Raw genomic sequence first — 25,970 nt, 5'->3', positions numbered from 1 at the left:
GGTATGGGTGGCAGTGGCTCTCGGAGGTGCTTTGTGCGGCGGGGTGGCTGCAGAACGTGGAAGAAAGCATTTGATGGTTGACTGGAGATGATGGAAAAGATGGCTATAGTGAGGGCAGAAGGCTTGAGCTGGCAGGTGTGCAGGGGCCCGTGGATGGAGGTGCATCTGTCTTTTGGGGGTGGCGACAGGGAAGAAGGTGGTCTGTGAGGGGATGGGGCTGGAGGAGGTTTGGGATGAACTGAAGGGTGGCCATGGGGCAGCTGTCCGGAGGACCTGGGTTGGCAGGGAAATGGGATTTCCATGGTGCTGCGCAGGCTGGGTGAGCTGGTCTTCCCATGGCAGGAACTGCGGTGGGGAGATTTGGTTCAAGCCTCTGTGCAGAGGGAAGGAAGAGGGAGCATGTCTCAACTGGGATGAGGGGAACTAGGCCTTGTCTTTGTAAGCTCTGACCAGCTGCTTACTACCTTCTTTGTGCCTGGAAAGGGTTTTAATGAATTGACTCTCTCTTCTTCATCTCTTTACTCTGACACCTGTCTATGCTGCGATGTGTACTGTTCAGGTCTCCAGTGATGTTCTTGGGTCCCCCACTGTAGACACCCGTAAACCTCTCCCACCTTGATCTGTATGCTCACTGTGACTTGTAGAGGACTGTACTAGGCCAAGCAACCTGCGCACGGATCTTGCTGTTCGTGGAGTCAAGATGTCTTTTTCACCCTATGTAGAACATAGATCAAATATGATGACTTCTCATTTGATGTGATGTATTACTTATAAGGTACCAATTGTAGTTTGCATTTATTGAGCCTGTCAGATGCTGTTATGTGACTGCAGGTCACAGATGCTGTGGGTTGCATGGTGCTTAATGTCACAGGGAGTGTCCCTTGTGAAAAGGATCCAATGAAATACTTCCCTATGCTTCTGCAGGAGGAGTAGGTGAGGAGTTTGTTTATGACTACAGATGTTTTCCCCCTTTTGAATTTCCTGTTTCTTTTCAGGGTGCTGAGAGCACCAGATCTACTTTAAAAGCTGTGTAATTCCCTGTTGGTAGTGCCATCCCAAATCTCCTTCAGCTGCACCAAGGCTAAGGCTTGGCTGTTGCTGCCCTAGGGAGGCAGATGCAGGATTGTGTTGAATGGTGTGTTTTCAACGTTGTCTCAACTGCCTTTAACAGATGGAAGTCCTAGTGCTTGCTTTGTTTCATCTGTGAGCCGAGGTACGTAAACTAAGTGTGTTTAAGCACATCTCAGGTCCATTTGCTCTGGTTGTTGCAGTATTCCAGCTGTGGGCTGTGGTCAGGTGGTAGGATTATCTGTACAGAAGCTGTGAAAGTCTTCAACCCTAATAAAAATACCATACCTGCTTTGAAGACTGTGAAAGATGTTCCGTGCCTCCTACAGCTTATAGATTAGTCAAGGAGCTAGTAGAAGAAAGGAATAGGAAGTGGAAAAGGAGGAAAGGAAAAAGGAGGAGGGCGTGGAAGCAATCATGCAGCTAGGTTGCTTGTGGAATAGTTGCATACATGACTTGTGGATATCCTCTCCAGTCAGTGCACCAGAAATAATCCTAAAATAATACATCTTGAGTGGTACAGTACATGAGAGTGGGGGAGAAGAGCTTTGGCGGCCTATGTTTTCTTTCGCTTAGACGTGGATTTGTCTTTTACTCATTTTCTTTTCATAGTTTGTCTATATAAAGCTCTTGTGGTTTATTTTAGATCTTAAATGTAGACTCTGTCTGTCAAAAGACTGGTATTATCTCACTGCATACTAGAGATTGACAGCTACCCACTCAAAAATGACAGTGGTAATGTAGGATCTTGAAAATGTGCATGTAACAAAACTTTGCTTTGGTGTTACCTTAGAGACTGATTTCCTCAGAGCTGACAGACTTGTAGAGAAGAGCTGCAATAGGGCAGTGCTGGACCTGGAAGATCTCTGCACTGAGGGTTCCTGTGCTTCCAGTTGAAACCCTGACAGCATTTTCCTCTTGTCCCCTCCAGATCATTGCTGCCTACTTCCATCTACCTTGCAGACATTTGCCATGCCCTGCTTGCTTCTGCTGTGCAGGAGAGCCTGTTGGTCAGGGCCCATGCCTCCTCACCTGTAAAAACTGTCCCACAGACCTGGTGGTCTAAGGCTGGGAGGTGCTGCAGGAAATGTGTCCTCTAAATAATTCAGGAGGTGGAGCTGTACTGCCTACCCGCACTGAACAAACATTCCCGAGAACATGCTGTACTCTGCAGGAGGGTCTGATTTTTCAGGTTAAAATAAGTCCAGGCTGCCTAGGATATTCAAAGACCTTTCTTTTAACTAAGACTTGTTTGGGGTGGTGGCTGGAGGAAAATGAAGATAATTATCTCATCACCATCCTGAGTCCGAATTGCTTAATTGTCTCCATGGCTATTCATTGCAGTTTGACTTATAATCAGAACACAAAATGCTGTTAATTGGGAGTTTAAGCATTTATCAGTAGATTATGGGTAAAAATACTGCAATTGTGTAATAAAATCAGGATAAACGTCACAGGAAGAAGAAATCTAGCTCTGTTCAGTTGCAACTGTAGTTGTATAGCCTTAACTGCACACCTTTTTGAGGGAGAAGGAAGTGAGAGAAAAAAAGAAATTAACATCTTTAAAAATGAGCTTGATCAAATTTGTAATGAAAAACTTTTAATAGTAATTGTTTTTCTATTGTAGTTTGTCTCTACAGGGCAGGGTAAAGGTTATTTGACTGTCTTAACTATCTGTCTGCTTCCCATGCCTGCAGCTTAATTATCACATAGTTTTCTCAACAGTTGTTTTCTTTAAAAACAAGAGATTTAAGTGAATGTTAACTATGTGACAAGTTTGAGGAATCCATCTTTCTCTAATAAGGTGGTTTTGAGCCAAAATCTGGCAGAAGCATGCTTTTCTTGAAGACCCATTTCATCCCAAATTAAAGACTTTGCTTGAAGTACTGTGACTTGAGGGATGATTCATTGTATGTGACAAAGAGGACGGATCCTTGCTTTAAGGAAGAACTCAGCGTGACTGTCGCTGTGGCTAACACCCCCATAACACAGAGTTTCTGTCCAAGGCTGTACTTTAGCTGTGACCACAGCTCTGATTGCACCAACATGGAGTTACCAGGCTTCATCCAAGAGTTTGGCTGCATTTGGGCCCTTTCAGAGCATCGCTTCAGGTAGTTTGTGAACTGAATAGCAAAATTTAAATTATGCTCATGTAGGAGAGGGTCATCTCCTCATCTGTAAATTTAAGACAACTTTTTGGTTAAAGTAAAAGTAATTAATTGCAACTGCACTTCTGTGTCTCCTGAAATGCATTGAGGTCTTTCAGGAGGAGAGCTGCTTGTATAACTGTAGGATATATTTTGACTGCCATGATATCTTTGTCTGTGACTCTTGGTTTTTGGCTTGCTAATTTCCACAGTTTTGGCAGGAGGCAGCAGAGATCAAAGTACGTCCTGTACTTGCTCAGAACAGGAACCTCTAAATAACTGTGCAGATTGGATTAAGGACTGCTCGTACTGTGATGATTATACCACCGTGAACTCTGGTGTCTCATCTGTATAGCACACTTTCCCGCTGATTAAATTTTTTTTGTTTGTGAGTTGCCCTCACAATTACAGACAGTGCTGTAAGAATTTCTCCTTGCATCTCTGCAGCTGTGCAGCAGATGGAAAGCCTGGTCTGAAAGTCTCTGCATCCTGGGGAGGTGCGTGGCAGTTTTCTTCAGGATAGTCAAAGCAGCTCTGTGACTGGGACCTGTCATTGCCTTTCTGAGAATTTCTCTGCTACCTTCCAAATATTAATTAACAAAAATATAACACTACCTTAAGAATAAACTTGAGCAGCTTTTGCGGAGTTGTGCTATGCTGTGGAGGAACTTGGAAAGTTTGATCTGCCAGAGTTGTTTCGATATGGTTGGGGATTTTTCCATCCTCCCGGCCTCGCCAGCCAGGCAGGGTCAGGCCAGGTCATGCTCCTCTGGCTAACGGCAGCATCCAGTACCGACTGTCCCCAAGCGGTGGCTCTGCTGGGTGCAGTGCTGCTGGGCAGCAGGGATCCTGCCCAAAGTGGTGATACCGCCATCAGCCTTTCTAGTGAGACAGAGGGATGGATTTGCTCAGTGTTTGGCCACATTTCAATGGCAGTTACTCAACCCTAGCTAAAACACCCATCGACCCCTCACTTTGTTTCCTAGAAGTGCTGCTCCCCTAAGCATCTTCAGCAGTTGCTTTTCTGCTGGTGAAACTGGGAACTGTACTCTTCTACATAGCTCTGTCAGCCTGTATTAACCCAGTGTTATGTTGAAGTTCACCTTCGTCTTTTTCTGTGGTATTTGAAAAGCATTAATGTAGGTAAGTTTGTGTTTCTTTGTAATCCGAAAATATATGGACATCTTTCGAGGTAATGAGCAGTATATATTTAGTAAATGCAAACCGCCCACCTTTACTTTTTGCTTTTTTTTCCCCTTTAAATCATATTGCGGGGGGCTGGCAGGATTGAACAGACATTAGCTTGTGGCAAAAACCTAGTCATGATCTTCTGGCCTGCTTTTCCCTCCAGTGTTGTCTGTGCTGTGCCCTTTGGTCATGACTGTGCCTATGCAAACATGTCCTTGTCAGGCATGTTCTGCAGTTTTAGTAACGCTGAGCTACACATGGCCTTTTGTTCTGTCTCCTGACAATGTGCATCTTTGGTATTGGGTTTGGGGATGTTCCTCTAATCTGAGCTGCCCTGTTTTACAGGGTACAGGGTAAGAATTTGCCCTTTCCGGTTAGCTGCATAGGAATCTTCTTGGCTTATTAATGCATTAAACTGGTGACTTTATGGCTGTACATGCTCCTGTCATGCATTTTTTTCAGGGGGTTCATGAATCTAAGATGACTGGGCAAGCTGCTCTTGCCGGGGTTGTGCTGTGGTTTTTGCAACATGGGGGAAAGGACTTAGCATGTCAGAGGCATCTCAAAGCAGTCTCTGAGGCAGGGCTGGTGGCAATCTCAGAAGAATCATTAGTCATGGCAGGGCAGAGATGCTCATTGCACATTGCAGGACAACCTGATTGTGCCAGGTTTTGGTCTGCGCTTCCAAGGCGGAAGAAAGTGAGCAATGAGTGTTGGGCAGTATTCTTGGATGACTTCATGGAGAGATGCTGATGGAAAGTCAGGTCCCTCCTTCCCCCTGCTGTCTTGTGCGATTAGAAAACCCACAGCTAAGAAGATAGGTTTTGAGGTGCCGACACCTGAGTGCTGGGGCAACTGAGCTCTGACAGTCAGTTGCTCATGTGGCTGAATCTGTGAGCAGTGCACCTAATGAACACACCTGAAATAACAGCTGGCTGGAGAGAACAGGCTTGCCAAGCAGGAATTGCATGCCTGCATGTTGCCTGTGACAAGAAGCATGTCGGTGTGGCAGTCACAAATGATGCTTTTCTGTGATCTCACAGATACTGTTTGACTGCAAAGGAAGGCTCAAGGTGCTGCAGAGACCCGCTGTTTATCTGTGTGGACAAGGAGGAACTTGATTCTCCTCTAATGATGTGATTATCAGTGGAATCTGCCCCGGGTATTATTTTTAGATGACTGCTATAGTCTCCGCAATGGCTTGTGAAACTGTCTCAGAGCACTGTGCAGGAGGGGTCTTGCTGGGTGCAAAGTGAGGGTTTGTATGCAGGCTGAACCATTTAATGCCAGTATGGCTAATGTTCCCTGGCATGCTGTGGCCAGAACACCACCTGCAAGGAGAAAGGAGAGACTTTATTTTGTGTGGAGGCAGCTTGTGGTGCTGCTGGTTTGCAGGCCGCCTCCACTGAGCCAGTATCCATCCACTTGGCATCGCGAGATCGGTCCAAACCAGCAATAGAAAAAAGGATGTGAGAGCTGGGTTGTGTAGGAGATTTAGATACAGTTTCCCGATTCTTCCTTCTTCCCAAGCACTTTTACGCCAGCACATTGTAAAACATCCAACCACTGACAGTGCACTGATGACTTACTAGCAAGTGACTGCTTGAGCATGGAAGAAATCCCCAGTGCATCGGGACAGAATTTTGCTGTTTAAAATGCTGCTGGCCTCTTGCTGATAATGGGTTGTAGAGGTGTAGGCGGGTATGGCGAGCAGCTACCAGTACTGACAAGCTGTAGGATGCTGGGTTTAGGGAAGAAGAGAGAACAGGGACCTTTTCTTTTCGGATGGTGGTTCAAAGACCTCAGGATCCTGAACGCACTCCTTAGGACTAGCAGAGGAAAGAATTTGCCTAAAGGAAGGAAAGATCTGCCAGCAGTAAAGGAAAGGATTCTCCCTTCCTCTTTTCTCTTTAATCTTCTGCATTACTATGAGGTAGAAGTTTGTTACTTATAGTGGTGACGTGTTTTTATTTCATCTCTGGTTCTGGTGTGCACAAGGAAGTGATAGAAATTTCAGGGGTAACTCAAGAGCAGGGGTCTGCACTTTTTTGAGATCTGGGAGGGGTTGTGTTCAAACCAAAAACTAACTGTATCTTGGCTCTACTCAAGGCTGAAGGAGCCTGTCAAGATACTGATTTGTCAAAAGTCATGATGTGGGACAGAGAGTGACTTTACCCAGGAAAACAGATTTTGTTGATGCAAGGAAGATAGTTCACAGGAGGAGGTGAGCTTTTTGCAGTTATCAGTGTCTGTCTCCCCATTAATTAATTTTGAAGCCACTGGTCAACTTGAACCAAATTTGATAGGAAGAGACCTCAAAGGCATAAGATTTCATCAGAATTCCTGGAAACAGGCACAGAGAGACCTTAAAAAAACAGGGAAACACCACTGATTGAGAAGCTACGATTGCGAGCTTGTTAAACACTGGGAAATTTGTGAGTCCGTGATTGACTGACTTGATATATGCCGTAGCTTCTGGAAAACTTCAGTTGGAGCTTACAGTTTGGTAGCCTGCAAAGTCAATCAGCCTTGTGGAACAAATTGATGGGAGGTCAGCTTTACGGAGCGCCAGTGGTTACAGAACTACTTTTATTTTTCTTTTTCATCTCCCGCTGGCTGAACAGCAAATTGAAGGGGAAAGGGCTGATAAGCTGTAGAGACAGTTATGAAGAGTGTGTTTTGCCAGGAATCTCACCAGCCATCTTGAGCTCTCCCTGTGTAAAAGGTGTCGAGTGTTGCCTGTTGGAAGTGGGGAGGAAACTCAAACATTAATGGCATGCCAGCAGACAGTGCAGAGGCTTTTTAGTGAGCAGAACTGATTTGTTCTTTTCTCTCATGTCCTAGCACAGACAGATATGACCAGCAGGTCAAGTACTGTTGTCCGCAAGAGACTTTTTTTTTTACTTAATATGGAACTGGAGCTCATAATCAGGACAGTCTGGGATAATGCTGTCAGTCAAACAACAGTATAATTGTGGCACCCACCCCAGAAACCTGATACAGAAAGAGTGCAGAATATGCAGAAATACTTGGCCTTGCCAAGCTCTGTATTCCTGACTCTTTGTAATAAGTTTCTTATTTGTTAAAACTGTACTAGTAATTGCATGTTTTTTAAATAAACACCTCATTCTCTGTGTGGGATCCTCTTTAAATCCCAGGTGGTGGATGATGGCCAACAGGAAGCCATGGGAGTTGTGCGTCTTCTGCCTCAAGCAGAAGATCAGGCCATTTGGTTGCATAAAACAGTGACAGCTGTCCCCACTGGTTTTGGGCAGAGAATCTGTCACACGGAGCTAGAAACCTGCTGCAAAAACACCTTTTAGAGCTCTCTAGACAGGAATTGGGAATGGAATGAAAGGGTTAAACACTGGCTGGGTTCAGTCTGAGCCAGGAGGTAGGAGAAGGGTTGGAAGAGGGGGTGGGCATTGTACAGGAGTGTCATAAAGACTGGACAAAACCTTTCAAGAAGGCAGTGTGTCTTCAAGGCCATGATACTGGGCTGACTTAATCTCATCCTGTGTATCGATTGTAATTGCATTGGGAAAATTACCGAAAGTGCTGCCCCCACCCCTTCCTGGGGGGAGGAAAGCCTTTTTTTTTCCAGATACCATCTGTAAGACCTTTACTCTGTGCTTGGAAAGCATTTAATGCAGCTACCTGAATGCATGTGAAGGTCATGACTGGCGTCTGGGTCTCTTGTGTGATGAATTCCTCCTTTCCTTAACTGTTGTCTCATTTGTTCGTTTCAGACTGCTTTTCAAACAGTGAAAGCTGAAGAGGAGGAGGAGGGTTGCATGTGTATTGTGTGGTCTTCGAATTACCTTGTCCTTTCGACTTCTGTCTTTTTAGAAGAACCAAACTTTACAAACAGCTTGCTTTTGACTCTCCAGTCTCCTGTGATCTGAAGCTTAGATAAAACAGGCTTGCAGACATCTGTCATTGCTGATTGTCTCCATTTACTGACACTTAGCACTTGGACTCCAACAAAGCCTGTCTTAAATTGCAGTGTCAAAAATAAGAGCTCTTAATTTGTTTTCCTCTCCTTTTCCTAGCTATATTGTTTTCTCTTTGTCTCATTGTTTTGCTCCTTTTTCCTACCGATCTTATTAGGAAATTTTTGCATCTCACATATTTGATTGTTAAATATAGCTTTCATAGTTGTGGCTCATTGTTTTAATGAGTTTCTTACTTTTTTTCCTCTTTTTCCTAGGTCTTGCCAGAGTACGTGATCATACTAAACCACCAGAGAGCGGTTAGGCTATGGAAAGGGTCAGTAGTTCTCTTCGGACCGTTTCGTGCCCTTAGGCCTGTCCCTTCACTGCAAAGTCCCAGGATCATCCTGGCATTGAAGGATGAATTCAAGAAGTCTGGAGTCATTTTGCTCTTCATAGTATTTCTATTCTGAAACCTGTAGTCTGCGTTCTCTGGAAGGACTAGCTGAAGAAGCAGTTGTCTTTTATTTTCAGCAAGCTATGTATTTATTGAGAAGCATTGTGCCAGGATTATGGGACCAGACAAATTTGTTGTTGTCTTTTTTCACCTAAGCTGGCGTGTAACTGATATGATATGTAAGGGCTTGCTGAATTCCTTGCGTGGACAAAGCTCAGACAAATCTCCATATTTTTTTTTTTTTCCACAACCTATAACAGCAGGAAATTTTGGGGAACAGAGAGAGCAGCACTGATGGTTTCTTGTCTGTCCTATTACCTAGCAGTGTGTAACCAAAACTTCTTGCTACAGTCCTACTCTAAAATATTTTAGAAGCATTACCAAGGGATTAAATATATTCACTGTATCCTAATAAAACAGAACTAAATTTATGTAACAGTGAACATTTGGATTTGGCTTGAGAACATAGGGATCTGCAGGGGAGGAAAACAGCACTAGACAAGATATTCACAGTGGTCTGGCTGGGTACTGTGCCCACTTGCATCTTGGTCTTCTGGAAGCAAGCATTTGAGTGTGTTTGTGTCCATGAAACCATGTGCCTTGCATGAGTGTAATCCGAAGGCTGGGTAAGCTGCTGCTGTTGATGTAGCCATTACCATGCCATTAATATAGAAAAAGTTAATTTTACAAATCTGGAAACCTTAAGTTCTAGTGGCATTCTACAAGTCGAGACAGACTCTTAAATGAACGACCCTAGATTTTGTTTATTTGTATCCTTGCTATGAGAGCTCTTTTTATCACTAGCTCTTCTCTCACACAGGCACAGCCTGCCAACAGTTCTTCTGAAGGCATTTTCCTTTCCTTCAGGACAGGGTGCAAGGTGAAACTTGTTTATGCTTTTAACTAATGTCTTTAATCGAAGAAATAGGCTTCAAAAGTAGTGTTCTTCTCTGGTTCAACCGATTAACTTGTTCATTTACAGGTCTTACACTGTTCTGTGTTTGTCAGCTTTTTCGCTGTCCTGACAGCAGGCATCTTGCATGTTCTACAGTGGTGAGGGCTCTTGAGGGTGAAGTGTCTTGACAGTTTACACAACCTGAAGGATTAGTGGGAAGGTAAAAGATTAAAAAAGAAGAGTTTTCAAAAGATTTTTTGGGGGGTTTAGTTGTTGAATTTAAAAATATTATCAAAAGTAATGATTTTTAAAGGCCACGGTGTGCTCTTGTGTCTTTCCTTTGATACACTGGTGCTTTTTGCAAGAACTCTTCAGTCATCATCCTGGCTTACCACGTGATGTTAAGCAAGTAATTTCACATTTCTCATTTTAAATAGGGACACTAAATGGTAAATGTAGTATGAACCATGGGTTTTTTTGTATGAAAATAGTGGGAGATTTTGTAGTACCAGGTGTATAAATACTCTGTAATTTCCCTCTTCAGCTGGAGGCCTGGATGAGTCTTCAGGTCTAAATTATTAATTGTTAACCGAGAAACCCCTGGTTTTCTTCTGCAAGGTTTCGGTCCAAAGGTTTTCAATGCCCTCGAGTACTATGGTCAAACTTTACCTAATTGTTGAGATACGGTTTTATTGTTCTTGGCTTCTTTTGTGCTTGAGTGGGGACTGTTCTTCTATTTGTCTGGAAAACATTACTGTAAATAATCAGACACGTGAATTTCGTGCAAATTGCGTGTGCTGTGTTTACTGCACAGAAAATGAATAATCCAAGCGAAAGCTTTTCCTTCTTCTCAACTCTCAGATAATTGGTTCTGTAGTGAAGTCAAGAAGTTGGAATTCTTGTATCGTATTTCTCCCTTGGAGGCAACAGTACGCAGGGATGCAGACTTGGGACTAAACCAGCAGGTTCAGTGAGCAGAGCTGTGAGATGAGAGCGAGCTGGCTGAAATGAAAATACAGAATCTGAAAAGGGAGTAAAGAACCCAAACTGGCAGCGCAGACTGTTTTGCCGGCTGCATTTTGGCTTGAAAAACCCTTGGGTGCTTAGAACAGAGTAGTCTATTTTCTAGACCTTTGAGCCGTGTACCAAAATCGTCGGATGGCTGTGAACTGTAAGAGCTGGCTATGCATATCTTGGGGAGTGAAAGGGAGAGGGAGCCCTGAGCAGGTTGCTAGCAGGTCCACTCTGTTGCGGGATGGTGTTGGGCTGGACATGCAGAGTCCTTCCAAGTGCCCCTGAGATGTGGACGTCAGCATGCAAGCTTGCCTTGCTTTCTTTGGCAGCAGAGAACTTGACTACCCAGCAACCCAGCTGCTGGGAAGGCTCAGACATCTGTTTTAAGTTCTTTACAGGATGGGATACTTTGCAAAAAGGTTGGATATTATAAAAAGAGTAAGATGATCTGATGTGTCTAAGGAGGACATTTTATATTTGCACACTAAAAAGACACTCTCCATTTCCAAATAAGCACATGACTTACATCTCTTGCTATTTAGCATTGCACTTTTCATACAGGTGATGAAATGAACCTTCTAGTTTGACTTCCTAGTGCTAGCCTTCCTCTGTCCTCAAATATTAGGGCTTTCCATACAGCAGAAGCCTTTCAGATAATCCTCATGTCCTTCTGCAAAGAGGGAGCAGGATACTTCTGCGTGGGTGGTGGGTGTTCATCCTTGCATTTGTTGCTCTCATTAAAGTGACAGCTTGTTCAGTTTGTGTCAATAACACCTTTGATCCTCTTATTTAAATTAGATAGTGGGTGTCCTGCAAAAAAGACCTCTTTAAAGTGCTTTGCAAGGTTATGCTGCTGCATGATGGTTAATAAAAGTTCATAAAACTGGACTGGACTGAATGCTATGAATAGTTTCCCAAGTACAGTTCTCCATATTGTAGGCTGCAGCAAACACAATTTATTCTCAGCTGATTGACCTCATGTGGACTTGTGCCTGTGTAAGTAGCAGCTGAAATCAGTGGTCTGAGCACTGATCTGCAAGTTGCAGACAGTAGGTTATTATTTGGTGAGAATGCTCCACAAATCTCTTGCTGCAGCATTTTCATTCAAAAGGTCACTTCCGTGAGTTCGTGCGCAGCTGAATTTAATGTTCTTTCTCTGCAAGGCAGGCCACACTGGAGAGTGCATAATTACAATAAATACAACTTTGTTCTCAGCTGAAAAATCCATCTGAAATAAATTTTTCCAGCCCTTCCAAGAACCGCTTTTAGTAAGATAAATAAAAGCAATTCTTGCAGATTTCACATTCATTCAGCAGGAATGTTGGTGGGTGTAGGGTGCCTCCACTTAAGTCACTCATCACTGTGCCTTCTGGGCTCTATCAAATTGTATATTCAATAGCTGGCTAAGGTTAGCATTTACAAATTGTGTTTCTCGCAAACCAATTAAACCCAAGTTCATTATTTCTTACTTGTTTGGAATCCTGGTTATTACATTGAGTAAAATTGTTCTTAACAGCAAGTACAGAGTTCAGTTTGACTCTCAACTTGGGCAAACTTTAAACAATGCTTTGATAGGTGCATCTGTTTTTAGGGACATGTGTGTATTTATACAAGCTTTTGTGGCTTTTTTTTCTGGTTGGCACTTCTGTGTAGGCAAAGTAGATTTGTTTTCTTCTGTCTTCTGTTTCGCAACACTGGAAATACTGAAAAAGTCTGCCTAAATACAGAAGGAAAGCTGAGAGGTGTTTTTTTTTTTTTTTCCCTGAACTTCTAAGCAAGTACTTAAAAAAAACAAACAACAACAACAACAAAAAAAAACAAACCAAAAAAAAACCCTGCCCATCTTTCAAGAAACTGAGCAGAGTGTGAAATGCCCTAGCTTCCTTTTCTTTTAATTTTTTGACCAAGTATAGCCAAGAGGCTCTACTAGTTGATCAGAATCTTGCTGCTGGTGGAAGGTGAATCTTTGTGTAGTTTCTCGGTCCATGAGCAGGTCTTTTTACCTCTGAGGTTTCAGAGGAGCTCTGCAGGGTGATCTGTGAGTGTCTGTGAGCCTACAGAAAAATAGGTCCCAGTCTTCTCCAGTCCTATGCCTTGCTTGAAACTGCCATGACCTTGGGTATGGGAAATACCTGGTAATATCGTAGGGTTGGTTGCTGCAAGGTCACTCTTCTGCAAGGCTCTGCAGGAATCTGTAAGGCTGCAGGGGAGAAAAGACTTACATGGTAATGTCAATGGTAAATTAAAGAGAACGCAGCCATTTTCCTCTTGCAATGAATTTGGACAGCCCCATGCTGTTCTGTGTGGCATGAAGAACTGCATGTAAGTTGTGGCACCTAGTATCTATCTTGTCCTATTTTCACTTTGGTGAGCAGGAGGCGTGGAGGCCTTTCTAAAGGAAAGAGCATGATGTCTGGGCAAAGAGAAGGTAGAGGGAGGTCACTGAAATCTGACTACTCAGACTTCATTAAATGGAAGTGATAGTCCTGGGCCCGGGGAGGAGGGGTGGAAACTAATTTCTATTTCCATTCATGGTCTGTGTGCTAGGTTAGATATTCATCTCTCAAAGACTTGATGTCTCTTCAAGCCCCAGTGGGTTTCCATTGACACTGGAGAATGATCAAAGGGAGGATATTCTCTCTGTCATTGGACTGTTGGTTTGGACCTTATGGTCACGTTCCATATTGATCGGGAGCAGATTTCATCAGCACTTAGATCATGACATTCTGCCTTTTTTCTCAAGGTATTCTTTTCTCTCCTTGCTAGTCTCCTTTGTTCCTACCACCGCTGTCCTTTTCCTGATGCAAATCTTTGTATTCTCTTTATTTTATCTGTTGAAGTGATCAGGAGTTGAATACTTGGTACTTGCTAATTAAGTTTCTTTGGCAGTGAGAGGGCCAGGGAAGCTCACTTAAACTAATTGTTGTTTTAGGATCTCTCTAGGCATCCTGACCCTATGTGCAGACATGGTTTATTATTGAAAGATTGTCTTGAGTTAGAAAATCAGCTCTTGTCCTAAAATGAAAACATGCATTCATCAAAACCTGAATTTCGTGTGGGTTGTGTAAATGTGTAATTTGGGTTAGATCCGGTCATTGGAAAATATGTGATGCTGTTGTCCAGGAAGTTACAGTGCAAGAAACGTGGGGAACTGCAGAAAGTCACATTAACTGTGTCTCCTTGGAGAATTGCCTCAGAAATCCTGACCTCTGCATTTCTGCCATGTGCTTTATATGACGCTAGCAAAGATGGGTCACTTGTACACAAGAATGTTGTAACTGTTCATGTGTTTGTGTGACATTATGAACTGGGGAAAGAAAAATGCCGTACTTCCCAAACTGCTTCCCAGAGACTCTCCTTTTGCCCCTGTGCGTGGCATGTGAACCACCACTCAGATGGACAAAGCACTGTCTGCTTTGAGCCATGCCGTGTTTCCTGTGGTCAAATCACAGAAACTTTTGCTAGGGGTCTGTGCACTTGAATTTCTAGGGGTGATAGCTGGGGTGATACCTCTGCTCCTTGCCAAGCCACCCTCCAGGGTTGGTGTGTAAGGTTTTAGGCTGACCTGGATACCATCTTCATTATCCCCATCCACCAAAGATTTCTTGTGCGAGATGTTAGTTTCTGTCCTCTTTATCAACCCTGACAACAGTTGTTACTTAAATGTTGCTCAATATTTTCAACATGATCTCAGGATGACTGCTAATTCCTTCAACCCCTTGTTTTGTTTTTGAATTTCTAATCCCATTTTCTATGACTAAGTTCAGTTGCGTGGTTTCCACAGTGAGGATTAGGGTTTACTGCTATAGGTACGTCATTCTGCCTTTGAAGCTGCTTGCTCATGCTTTCCTTGGCAAGCTGTGGCAGACGTGCTTAGCAACAATAGAGATCGTATCTTTTTGAAGCTGCAAAAGGGTTAATCAGAAGCATGTTTATGAAACCAGGTTGCTCACCCTTACAAGCTTTTACTGTGATCTTTTTGGAAGATTTATCACCTGCCTTTGTAATTTATATTAAATTTTTCTTTCCTTTCTTGAAGCTATTTTAATGCTATGCATGATACTGCTACAATTAACTATGATAAGCAACTTTTCTTGGCAAGCCCGAAATTGCACACCTCTTGGATGCAAATGGAGAACGTGACTGTCTTCATGTGGATGGCATAAGATTTTTGGCTGGTATGTTCGGGGTGGTTGGATGAGCGTAGGGTATCTGAAGTACATCTGTAGCTTCAAAACAAATCCAACAAAAGGACTTGCATCCCCCAGGCAGGCAGATAGCTGTTTGTACAGATGCTTTTTCTGTAGAGCCTCTTTGTAGGGATAGTCACAGTGGTGGTTGAGTTTACTTATGTGTGCAGGAAGAGGGGCTGATGGCTGTTCGAGGGAGTATTATTTTTCATCAGGGAGATTAAAGGTATTGCTATTGGTGAGGAGATTTCTTTGTGTGGAGGCTCTCCAATGAAATGGAGCACCTGCACATATGCAGTACTTCTTTAAAAACGTTAAACAGGATCTACCTTCTGATGGGAATTGTTAATTGTGCTTTGGCTCTATCAGCCTCACAGCAGATGTACCATTGTGAAATTTTTACAACCTAATAAGATATTAGAGGATGCTTCACTTCAAGAGGAAACTTGATGGCTGCTTTCAGCTGATGCCTCTGAAACCAGGTGAGAAACATGTGCTTGCCTTATTGGGACTTGCACCTACCTCTGCAGGCAGAGCACCAGGGTATTGATGCAAGGTTCATGGACTGCAAAGAGCCTGAGTAGTTCTGGTAGGGTAGATGTTAGATACCAGGCTCTGCATATTTGGTGCAAGGTAGTTGATGCACAGATTATGAAAATCTTTGGTTTTAATACATTGACTCAAAGTGGAAGTATTTCTGGTTTTGATCCAAAATGTGTCTTGATTTTGGTGCATTTCTAAAGACACGAGGGAGACTTTTTGGACTTGCTGTGTTCGCCCCAGTCTAGTAGTGAATGCTGACCTTTGGGAGTTGTGACTTTTGTTACAAAATTATGTGTTGTATGCTTGTAATACAAGGATCTTGCAGAAACTCACAGGAATCTGGTGACTGTTCCTTCAATATTCTCGCTTGTTAAAATTGCACAAATCTAGAATCTTTTATTTCTGAAGATTTTGTTTATCTAAGGTTTTTTTCTTCCCAGGATGTATCGTCTCCTGGGATTTATTTGCTGATGCAAATCTCTGTGATCACAGATAGTTAAAGAACTACGGAGTGTCACATCATTAGGTCACCAGTTCAAATCTAGTCCAAAATGGTAATGGTCATTTTTATACTCCTAATGCCTTTCATCAGGATTTATTAGTTGCTTAAACAGAACATTTGTTACTCAGATTATGGATTCAAGTGGAGAATAAAGACTAGAAGCAAGTTTTTCTATAGCAAAATATCCTGTTTGATTTGTGTTAGTATCAGTATATGCTTGTCAGCATACATGGTGCTTTAGAAGGAGCAAAGGTAGCATCTTCCCAGAGGAGTGTGTGGTTTGCTGCATAGGATGTAGTGCAGAAAGGCGACCTCGCCTAGCAGAGAAGTGTATGCATTAGTCAAGTCTGGTATATTTGGTGTGCTTTCCTATGATTTTTAAATTGCAAGATCCTTTGAAGAAAGTATAGGAGGACATAGACTGTGAAGAGAATGGTATTTTGATATATGAAATGCAATATTAGAGTGTTTTGAATAGCAACTGAAACACTTCTAGACAAAGTACTTCTCAAATTCTTCCAGGCAGCTGCTCTTCTAAGGAATGATAGTTGGCTGGTTGGGTTCTTTTTCTTGGTTGTTCCAGCATTCATGTCAGATCTTTGTATAAAGCTTCACTTCTAAATCGGACCTCTAATCTCAGGTTTCCAGTCATGAAGCGTGGACTTCAGTTTAGAGTAAAATCTAGTACTTGTGATAACTCTTTGGACTGTACATTTCCCAGTCTGTAGAGAGCTTGAAATGGCTCAGTTCAGCTGCGCAGTCTTTTGCAACTTCGTGGTTCCTCATTGTCGATTTGTTATTCTAAAGCTGGGAAATCCTTGCAATCTCTTTGAGATATGTTGGGATATGGAAAACCTTGTGAGTCCCTGCAATCAGTGGCTGACCTCTTGCGTGCTGGGATCTGCCTGCAACTGCCTCTTACTTGCAACCTTTTCCTCAATGTTTCCTGAGCGCTCTCTGGCTTGTTTCAGGGACCAGTTTGGCAGCTTATCAGGAATCAATAGCTGGAGTCCTTCAGGAAAGAAGTTGAAGATGAAGAAGTATGAATTCTGGTCTCCTGGTTGTTAGAATCTCTTAGCAGAGATGTCAAGATGTGAAGAAGAGAGATGTGAAAGCCGGTACAAGTGTTCTCTTTCTTTGTGCTCCTGAGTTGAGAAATTAGGATCTGAGTTGGCTTCCCCACCCTGAAGGCTCTTGCATAGCTTCCTATGCATCTCAAGCCATGCAAGATCACTGATGGTTTATGTCAGTATTTGGAGGTACAAAAAGTATTTGTGCGGTGTCAAGGCAGGAAAAAAAGATACTTAATGGCATTAAAAAACAAAACAAAGCCAAATGTGTAGAACTTGAGTTATCACTGTTGGCATTATGTCACAGGCATTCCATAAAAAATAGGTTTTCATATGTGTGTACTCTTTACAGTCTTCAGTCATGTGGAGTTCTGATTTCTTGGCACTTTGGGAGAAATTATGAGGTCATTCATTTTCATTCCTGATGCTGCTTATTGATACCATTTTCCTGGTTATGTCAGAGACTATTGGCAATATTACTTCCTACTTAGAATATTCTGTTACAATCAAGTATGTCAGAAGCATTGAGTGCTTATTTGCTTTATAAAGGCAGTATTGAAGTTCTGGCTTAGGAAAGGAATACCAACCACTAAACAACTTCTCTCTGTATTTTAAGTCTCTGCTTTTTGGTTTGTAGCTGTGATTTCAGCCAGAAATGGTGTACGGCTAGGAAGCTTTATAAATTATCATCCGTCTTTTTGCTGGAGTCTAAAAGGGGAAAGTTACTGAAGTGCAAAAGATACCTCTTTCCTTTTTTTTTTTTTTTTTAGAGTGAGTCATGGCAAAATTGGCAAGTTACAAGGTGTTTACTTACTATAGTTAACAATTAAGTCCTCACTTTACAGAACATTGTTAGAGTGAATTATGCTTTCAGTCTCCTTGCTATTGTGGAAGAGTAAAAGAGAATATAGTTATCTTGACATTTTAAAATTTTTCTTTAAATATAGATTTGGTCTGGGACAGGCGTAAATAAAAGGAAGATGCCACATTTTTACTGATAATTCTGTGAAGATTGGCCCTAAAAATATGGCTAACAATTGGTAGTTTTCACAAATGGGATGACTTTGTATTGGTTTTCCCTCATTGCAGGCAATCACTAGATCATGGGGTGTCCGTTTCTGAAACCTCTGATCTTTTACTTGGGTATGAATTCTGGTTGTTCTCAATGTATATACAAACTTTAATGCACTGAACTAGTATGAAAAAATATGTCAAATCTTTTGCATAGTGTAAATAATAGATGTTATCTATAAATATTAATGACTCTGACTACACTTCTGATATGGTAATTTCTATTCTTATTCTGCTGATGGGGGGGGGGGAAGAATAGAAAACTGACTTTGCCAGACATGAAGTCCAGTACAATTTGAGAATGGACCACAAGTTATTTGGAGTCTCAATTCTGTGTTATGTAAAGGCCGTAGTTTGTCTTGCAAAAAACCTAGCTAATGTTAAAAAATGTATTATCTGTCTCTTTGAAAATAGATGAAATAGATTGCAGAAGAACATATTTGTCAACAGGAAGTAACCATAAACTTAGGAGGCATGCAAGCATCAAGCACGGCTGAACAAGACTGCAAAGAATAAAGACAGAACTTCTTTCCCCTCGCTTTTCAGGCTGTAAGTAGGACCAGAGAACACCTTCTTTCATGAGGGTTGAGCAGGCTTTTCAATCCCCTTTGGTGTGTGTGCACAGTGTCTTAATATAAGTCTTGGACACAGACTGTGGGCTGTGTGGAGTGAAGCTGCAGGTTATTACCACCCCACAGCCATGGGTCTTCCACTTCTGGTGTCAAAGGACCATTACAGATATTAGTAAGATTTCACGCAGGTCAAATCGAACATGAGAATTTCAAGGTGTCCCTGTGCAAGTTTCTGTCATGCGGCCAGATGTGCTTTACTGAACTGTTGCATGCAATGAAGGATCTTTTGTGATTACATTGATCAAGATAGTACCTTGGGTGTGTTCCTCATCCAAGGGGAAAAGTGAGGTCAGTAGGAATGAATGTTGTGCTGCAGCTCAGACTGGAAAAGAGATACTTTGGTGTCCTGGGAAGAATATGTCTGACTTCTGCTTTGAGGCATTCAGTCTAATGTGGCAGTCTTAATGTTATGTGGCAGGTGACTTTATCTTCCTTGTTGGGTTGCCCCAGCTGCTCAGGTGAAGACCAGTTCTGTACTTTGTCCTCTGCTTTTTCCTCTGGCAGAGGATCCTTTCTGTTGTTCCAGTAGATGCACTTCAGCCTTGCCCTCTCTCTCCTCTTGGCTCAGAATTACCCGTTGTGTTGCTCCTTGTAGATGGGGCCAGGCGTTGCACCCGTCAGAAAGCTGGAGGCCTGGTTTCAGGTCACTCCACTAGTTTTCTGGATGTGAGTCACTGCGTGGTAGCTATTTGAATATTTGGCTTTCAGATATTTGGATATTGTGGTGGGAATAAAGGCAACCAGGAAAGCAGCAGACAGGAAAATCCTCCTGTCTGCTGGATCTGCCAGTAATCCTGGAGAAATAAAACTGAGATGCTCTCAACTCTTTTCTTCTGCTTTTGGGTTAGGTCTGCTTGTTTGTTCAACAGATGAAGAGTCTTTTCTGTCTCAGAACATGTGCAGAAGTGGAATGGCTACATACAGTGCACTCAAAAACTCAGAGAAGCCAATGTTGACATTCTCACCTTTTCGCACATCTCCTGTACTGACACACTCACGCATTCCTTGTAAATTGATGGCAAAACATACGATCTTTCTTGTTTTGGTCTTGGTTCCCTCCACAGTTTAACTTTCCTTATGAGGTGCATCTCTGAACAAAGGATATTAACAAAATCTTTATTTTCTTGGTTTTACAAATTTGGCTTAAAAAAATCTCTATTTGAAACTTGGCAAACACTGCCTTGGTATGTAAACAGTGGGGATGGGATAGGGGAAATCACTTGGCTGTTGAAAAACTACATATGGGAAAGTCACATGGAGCTTCCAGTGTTTTATTTATAATTCTGCAAAGGCCTCTTCTATTTTTCAAATTAGAAGAGACCAAGTAGTGGCTTCTGGAAAGCAAACAGCTAGATTTTTCCATAAGTATTTTTAACACAAATATTAACTTCACAGATTGTAACACTCTTTCCTTCTTACATACTTTTTTTAGCCTTCAAGATGTATAACTGGCTAAACTAACATTGCGAGGAAAACCTTAAGTCTTGCAGCATCTGGCCTTTTAAATTCTAATTGTGAAGCTGTAAGAGATGTTTTGTTTTCATTTAGCAAATACATATTGAGTTTCCAGAAAGGTAACTTGATTTACAATAAGCGTACCCAGTGGGAACCATATGCTTTTCACATATGTCTTTTAAAGAAGGATTAGAGTATTTCTTTCAAAATCTCTTTTCCAGAAGAACGCTAGTTTTAACCATTAAGTAATTTTTAAGTAAGAACTGAGGCTGGATTTTCAGATTTGGCTGTATGTGTGAACAGGCTTTTCCAAACACAAGTCCTCGGAATGATTTTACTAGTTAATAATGCAGCCACGAGTTTTATGTCAGCTTGATTCTGAGCAGTGTTTTGCTGATATCAGTATACGATAACTGTGTTATGTGAAATTGCTTGAACAAAGCTAAAGGAAGTGATAGAAGTGATTGGCTTGAGAGGCTCTACCATTCTCCGTCTGCTCGAATTGCTGAACATGGCTAAGTCTTTGCAGAATGGCGTTTAAGGTTACATTTGGAGTCATTAGGTTATAAACAGTCCACAAAATATTTTACATACTTCATGTTGATATTCTTCTGAAGATCAAGATTCCCTGGGGAGAAATGAGAATACGCACCAAAAACATTCTCAGTTCTTGAGGTTTATCCACAACTTCCTAGATCACTAAAGATCAACTATCTCATGAAGAAATTATTACAAAAGAAATTTTGATGCAGCTCTCAGTGTTTATATGTGGGGGGAGCATACTAGGTAATGCCTTTTCTTTTAGTTGGCAGATTTTCCTGGTTTTGCTGGCTGCTGAGATGTAGATTGCGATTGGAAAATCTTTGACTTGAATTTGGTACATTGATACAAACCTTCATGTTCAAGAATGTTTTTGAGTCCAGAGCTGTGTTGGGAAAAGACATGGCAGATTTAAGTGTTTGGATCTTGATAGAATGTCCAAATCTGTGCTACTGAATAGAGAGAAGAGTCCTTTAATTTCTGTTTCTCAGTAAGTCTTATGGGGGGAGAGAAGTTCTTGACCCTTTCCAACAAGGTCCTTTCCAACCTAAACCATTCTATGATTCTTAAAGATGCCAGAGTGTCTCTGAGATCTGACCCGCCATGTAATTTTTTTATGCCAAGAATAAATCTGTCTCTACTGTGCAAAAGTGGCTGTTTTGTGCTAGGCACAATTCATGTAAAACTGGGTCTGTGGGGGGGACTCTGTACTTGTGAAAGTGGTCTTGTCTTTTGTTCTGGTATTAGCATTTACTGCCTTTACTGAATGCTTGGCATCTACAATGGTACATCAACAGCATGTGTGCCTGTGCTCCTTGCTTGTGTGGTCAACCGACGTAGGGTGACACTATGGAATAAAACAAAACCTCTAGACCACCAAATTGTCCTTCAGAAATTAATCTTATTTCACATTCCACTGTCACTTCACAAAATTTTGAGTTTTATAGACCTGGCAGGGTGGCTCTGGCAGAGTTACCACATTGCAGCAAGTTCTGGGTTCTCTGTCAAGCCCTTAAGCGGCATTTCTCATACCTGAGGATGCAATTCACAAGGGGCATCCTTGGCATCTATGTGCACACAAATTTCTTCCAGTTCATCTAGATGAGAAGCAAAAAGTGGAGGACCTCTCTGGTGAGAGCCACTGTAAGCAGCAGAGACATTTAATAGAACCATAGAATGATTTAGGTTGGAAAGGACCTTGAAGATCATCGAGTTCCAACCCCCCTGCCATAGGCAGGGACACCTCCCACTAGACCAGGTTGCCCAAGGCCACATCCAGCCTGGCCTTGAACACCTCCAGGGATGGGGCCTCAACAACCTCTCTGGGCAACCTGTTCCAGTGCCTTACCAGCCTCAAAGTGAAAAACTTCTTCCTAATGTTTAATCTGAACCTGCCCTCTTCTAGTTTAAAGCCATTCCCCCTTGTCCTATCGCTACATGCCCTAGTAAAAAGTCCTTCCCCGGCTCTCCTGTAGGCCCCCTTTGGGTACTGGAAGGCTGCAATTAGATCTTCCCGGAGCCTTCTCTTCTCCAGGCTGAAGAGCCCCAACTCTTTCAGCCTCTCCTCATAGGAGAGGTGCTCCAGCCCTCGGATCATCTTTGTGGCTCTCCTCTGGACACGCTCGAGCAGGTCAATGTCTTTCTTCTGTTGGGGACTCCAGAGCTGGATGCAGTACTCCAGGTGGGGTCTCACGAGAGTGGAGTAGAGGGGCAGACCTCCTTTGACCTGCTGGCCACACTTCTTCTGATGGAGCCCAGGATACAGTTGGCCTTCTGGGCTGTGATTGCACATTGCTGGCTCATGATGAGCTTCTCATCAATCAGCACCCCCAGGTCCTTCTCTTCTCCAGCCATTCCCTGCCAAGCCTGTATTCCTGCTTGGGATTGCCCCGACCCAGATGTAAGACCTTGCACTTGGCCTTGTTGAACTGCATGAGGTTGGCTTGGGTCTACCTCTGCAGCCTGTCCTGGTCCCTCTGGATGGCATCCCTCCCCTCCAGCGTGTCTACCTCGCCAAAGAGCTTGGTATCATCGGCAAACTTGCTGAGGGTGCACTCAACCCCACTGTCCATGCCACTGACAAAGATGTTGAACAGTACAGGTCCCAGTACCGACCCCTGAGGAACGCCACTCGTCACTGCTCTCCACTTGGACATCGAGCCGTTGACCACAACTCTTGGAGTGCGACTGTCCAGCCAGTTCTTTATCCACCAAGCGATCCATTTGTCGAATCCATATCTCTTCAATTTAGAGACCAGGATATCGTGTGGGACAGTGTCAAACTCTTTGCACAAGTCCAAGTAGATGATATCAGTTGATCTTCCCTTGTCCACTGCCGCTGTAACCCCTTCATAGAAGGCCACCAAATTTGTCAGGCATGACTTGCCCTTGATGAAGCCATGCTGGCTGTCACCAATCACCTCCTTGTTTTCTATGTGCCTCAGCAGAGTTTCCAGGAGGATCTGCTCCATGATCTTGCCAGGCATAGAGGTGAGACTGACTGGCCTGTAGTTCCCTGGGTCTTCCTTGTTTCCCTTTTTGAAAATAGGGGTTATGTTTCCCCTTTTCCAGTCAGCAGGAACCTTGTCAGACCGCCACTACTTCTCAAATATGATGGCTAGTGGCTTAGCAACTTGCTCTGCTAGCTCCCTCAGGACCTGTGGATGTATCTCATCAGGTCCCATGGACTTGTGCACCTTCAGATTCCTCAGGTGGTCTCATACTTGATCTTCACCTACAGTAGGCAGTTCTCCATTTTCCCAATCCTCACCTTTGCATTCTGTGTCATGGGCAGTGCGGCTGCAGCCCTTGCCAGAGAAGACTTGTGAGTTAGTTACAGTTTATAGACTGTAGGAGCCACTGGCGTGTCTTTCTGCTCCTGGGGAGTTTAGGAAGGAGCATTCTCCATGTGTTTGCTGAGTTTTTGGAGGTCTGGTTATCCCTCGGGGTAGTTCGAAAGCTAGTTGCAGACAATTTGACAGCAGTACTTTACACTAATGAGGAAGCAGCAGGGTTGCGCTTCCTCCAGCCTGCCTTGAAAGGAGAAGTACAGAGGCTCAGCTGTTCAGAGCTGCAGGATGGTAAGGCATAATAATAGCTCAAAGACTTTTCTCTTACTATGTGTGCTCAAGGATACACTAACTGCATATTAGAGAACTAAACCTTGTCCAGCATGCTTGATCGATAGCAAAGCTGCTTGATTCACCTGTGTTATTGATCTGTTTTCCAAATTGAATCCTTCAAGCATCTGTAAGGGTCTCTCTTGGTGCATTGTGGACACCCCGACTATCACTGGTTCTGCTGGCTGACTTTGGCAGATACAAGTGCCATTTCACTAATGAGCTTCTACATTTACAAAAGATTGCTTTAGCTTTTTTTTTATTGCAACATTGCTTTGGATTTCCCAAAAATTTGTGGGCATTTTTGACAGTCACTTATTTTTCCTCACAGTGACTTCATCTCAGCATGAGTTCAGATTTCAATAAATAGTCTGCAGTGTGCTGACACTTTAAAGGATAAAGTCATGCAGTCAGTTTATGCTGAATTCTTTCCACAAATGGGGTATATGTTTTACATAGTCTAACGTTTTTATTTATCATGCCAGACCTGTATTTTAAAGGGATCCTGAAATTTATTATCATCCTCATTTTTTTTTTTTTTTTTTTGCCGATGTTAAAGTGATCTACTAAATTCATTCATCTAAAACTGAAGGGACAGTAAATATTGTGCTGTTTGCATAGTTCACCTTTGGTGTAAGAATTGTATTGCAGCTAGCAAGAAAAGGTTCTGCAAAAACAGTAATAGCTGTAAAAAAAAAAAAAAGTATTGATCTAAAATTTAATGAAGAAAGTAAGTAAACAGTAACTCAGTAACTGATATATAGACTGAAAGGGTTTGCTGTTGTTTTGGTTCTTGAGGCGAAAACCCCAGAAAACGCACAAACTCCTGGCTGTAATTCTACACACATTAAAAGGAATACTAAATGTGAAGGGGTCAAATTAAAGGAAGAGAATAAGGAATAAAGTTAGAAAATGGTGAAGTGCCCAGCTTCAGACTCTAGTAAAGTACCAGAATAAATCCCTAAAGAAATTATAAGCAATTCTAAGGCAACAGGAAACAAGCCGTGTGGATTTATCAGGAACAACCTCATGGGGGAAAATTAATTTTGTTGATTCAATGGATGTTTTACAGCCCAACCTGAGTGAGGGAGCTCATTGGTTATGGGATGCTGAGTAGGGATCTGTGTTCAGGATTAAACAGCAATAGAGTGAGTTCATTAAATGACTGGAATATATGCTAAGGAGTAGTCTGTGGTGGTGACTGGGGTCCTGGAGGGGCTTGTTCTGCCTCCGTGCCAACGGTTGGGGAGACAAAGAGGTGCAGATGGAGGGTTGCGTGTGTTTTTGAAGACAGGAAAAGAACTTGGAGAAATAGTCTGAAGCTTATTTCACTTTTCCTGAAGGAAAAGTGCAGAGTACTTACTGCATGGAGAAAGTCAAATGGAGGGATTCTGGAATTTCGGGATGTATTAGAAATCGAGTGGTGCAGTTGTTGCAAAAAAACCCCTCAAATCTTATGATATAGAAGTGTCCCATGCAGGTATTTTGTAATACTTCATATTATGCACTGTTTTGTATCCCGCATTTTAAGGTGTGTTTAAGTTGCAGGCTGAAAAGAACAGTAAAACTGTGATTTAATCCTTGTGGTCTATGGAAACAGACTTCTTTTGACTTCTGAAAACAGCTTATAGAGGAATGGAACGATTTACCACATGAGCTAAGTTATCAAGATGACTGTGATCAGTTTTCTTGTTTTTAGTAGAGAAGAAGAAGAAATTTCTGCCTTACCTTGCACTAAGGCCTGAATTAATGTTAACAGAAAGAATATTCTAAAGAGCATTGATCACAGGAGCACATCGCTGGTTGAGGCAGTGGGAGCATTAGTGGTTGCAGTCATCTTGAGAATAGCTTAGAGAAATGTTGATGCTTTAGGTGCAGCGAATCATTCCCAGAGCAGTTTGGCAGGGTGACTTCTTGAGAAGCCGTTTAGCCAGGTGCCTCTGTGTTTGCATCTTTAATTTTTTGAACAGCCCTGACGTTTGAAGCCTGTGTTAAGGAACAAGCGCTGAAAGGAGGACAGTCTGTAATTAAATCCGTAATTAAATCCTGCTCACAAATGTTGCTGTCCATCCCTATGTTCTTTATGTATTTTTACCTGGAAGATGTCTCTTTCAACGGTCCGATGACTTTACGAGTTGCAGGCTGTG

At 42.6% G+C, this 25,970-nt stretch overlaps 1 protein-coding gene across 1 annotated transcript in view; it reads left to right on the top strand.

Annotated features, from left to right (window-relative positions):
- Nucleotides 1-25,970, top strand: part of WBP1L (WW domain binding protein 1 like) — a gene marked incomplete at its 5' end in the record, with an annotated part of 61,767 nt that overhangs the window by 453 nt on the left and 35,344 nt on the right. The window lies entirely within an intron of this gene.

The sequence above is a fragment of the Vanellus vanellus genome (assembly GCF_965231255.1).
Source record: "Vanellus vanellus genome assembly, chromosome: 7".
In the NCBI taxonomy this organism is placed as follows: Eukaryota; Metazoa; Chordata; class Aves; order Charadriiformes; family Charadriidae; genus Vanellus; species Vanellus vanellus.
Note: the sequence above shows the minus strand (reverse complement) of the source record. Positions and strands in the feature narration are given on the sequence as shown.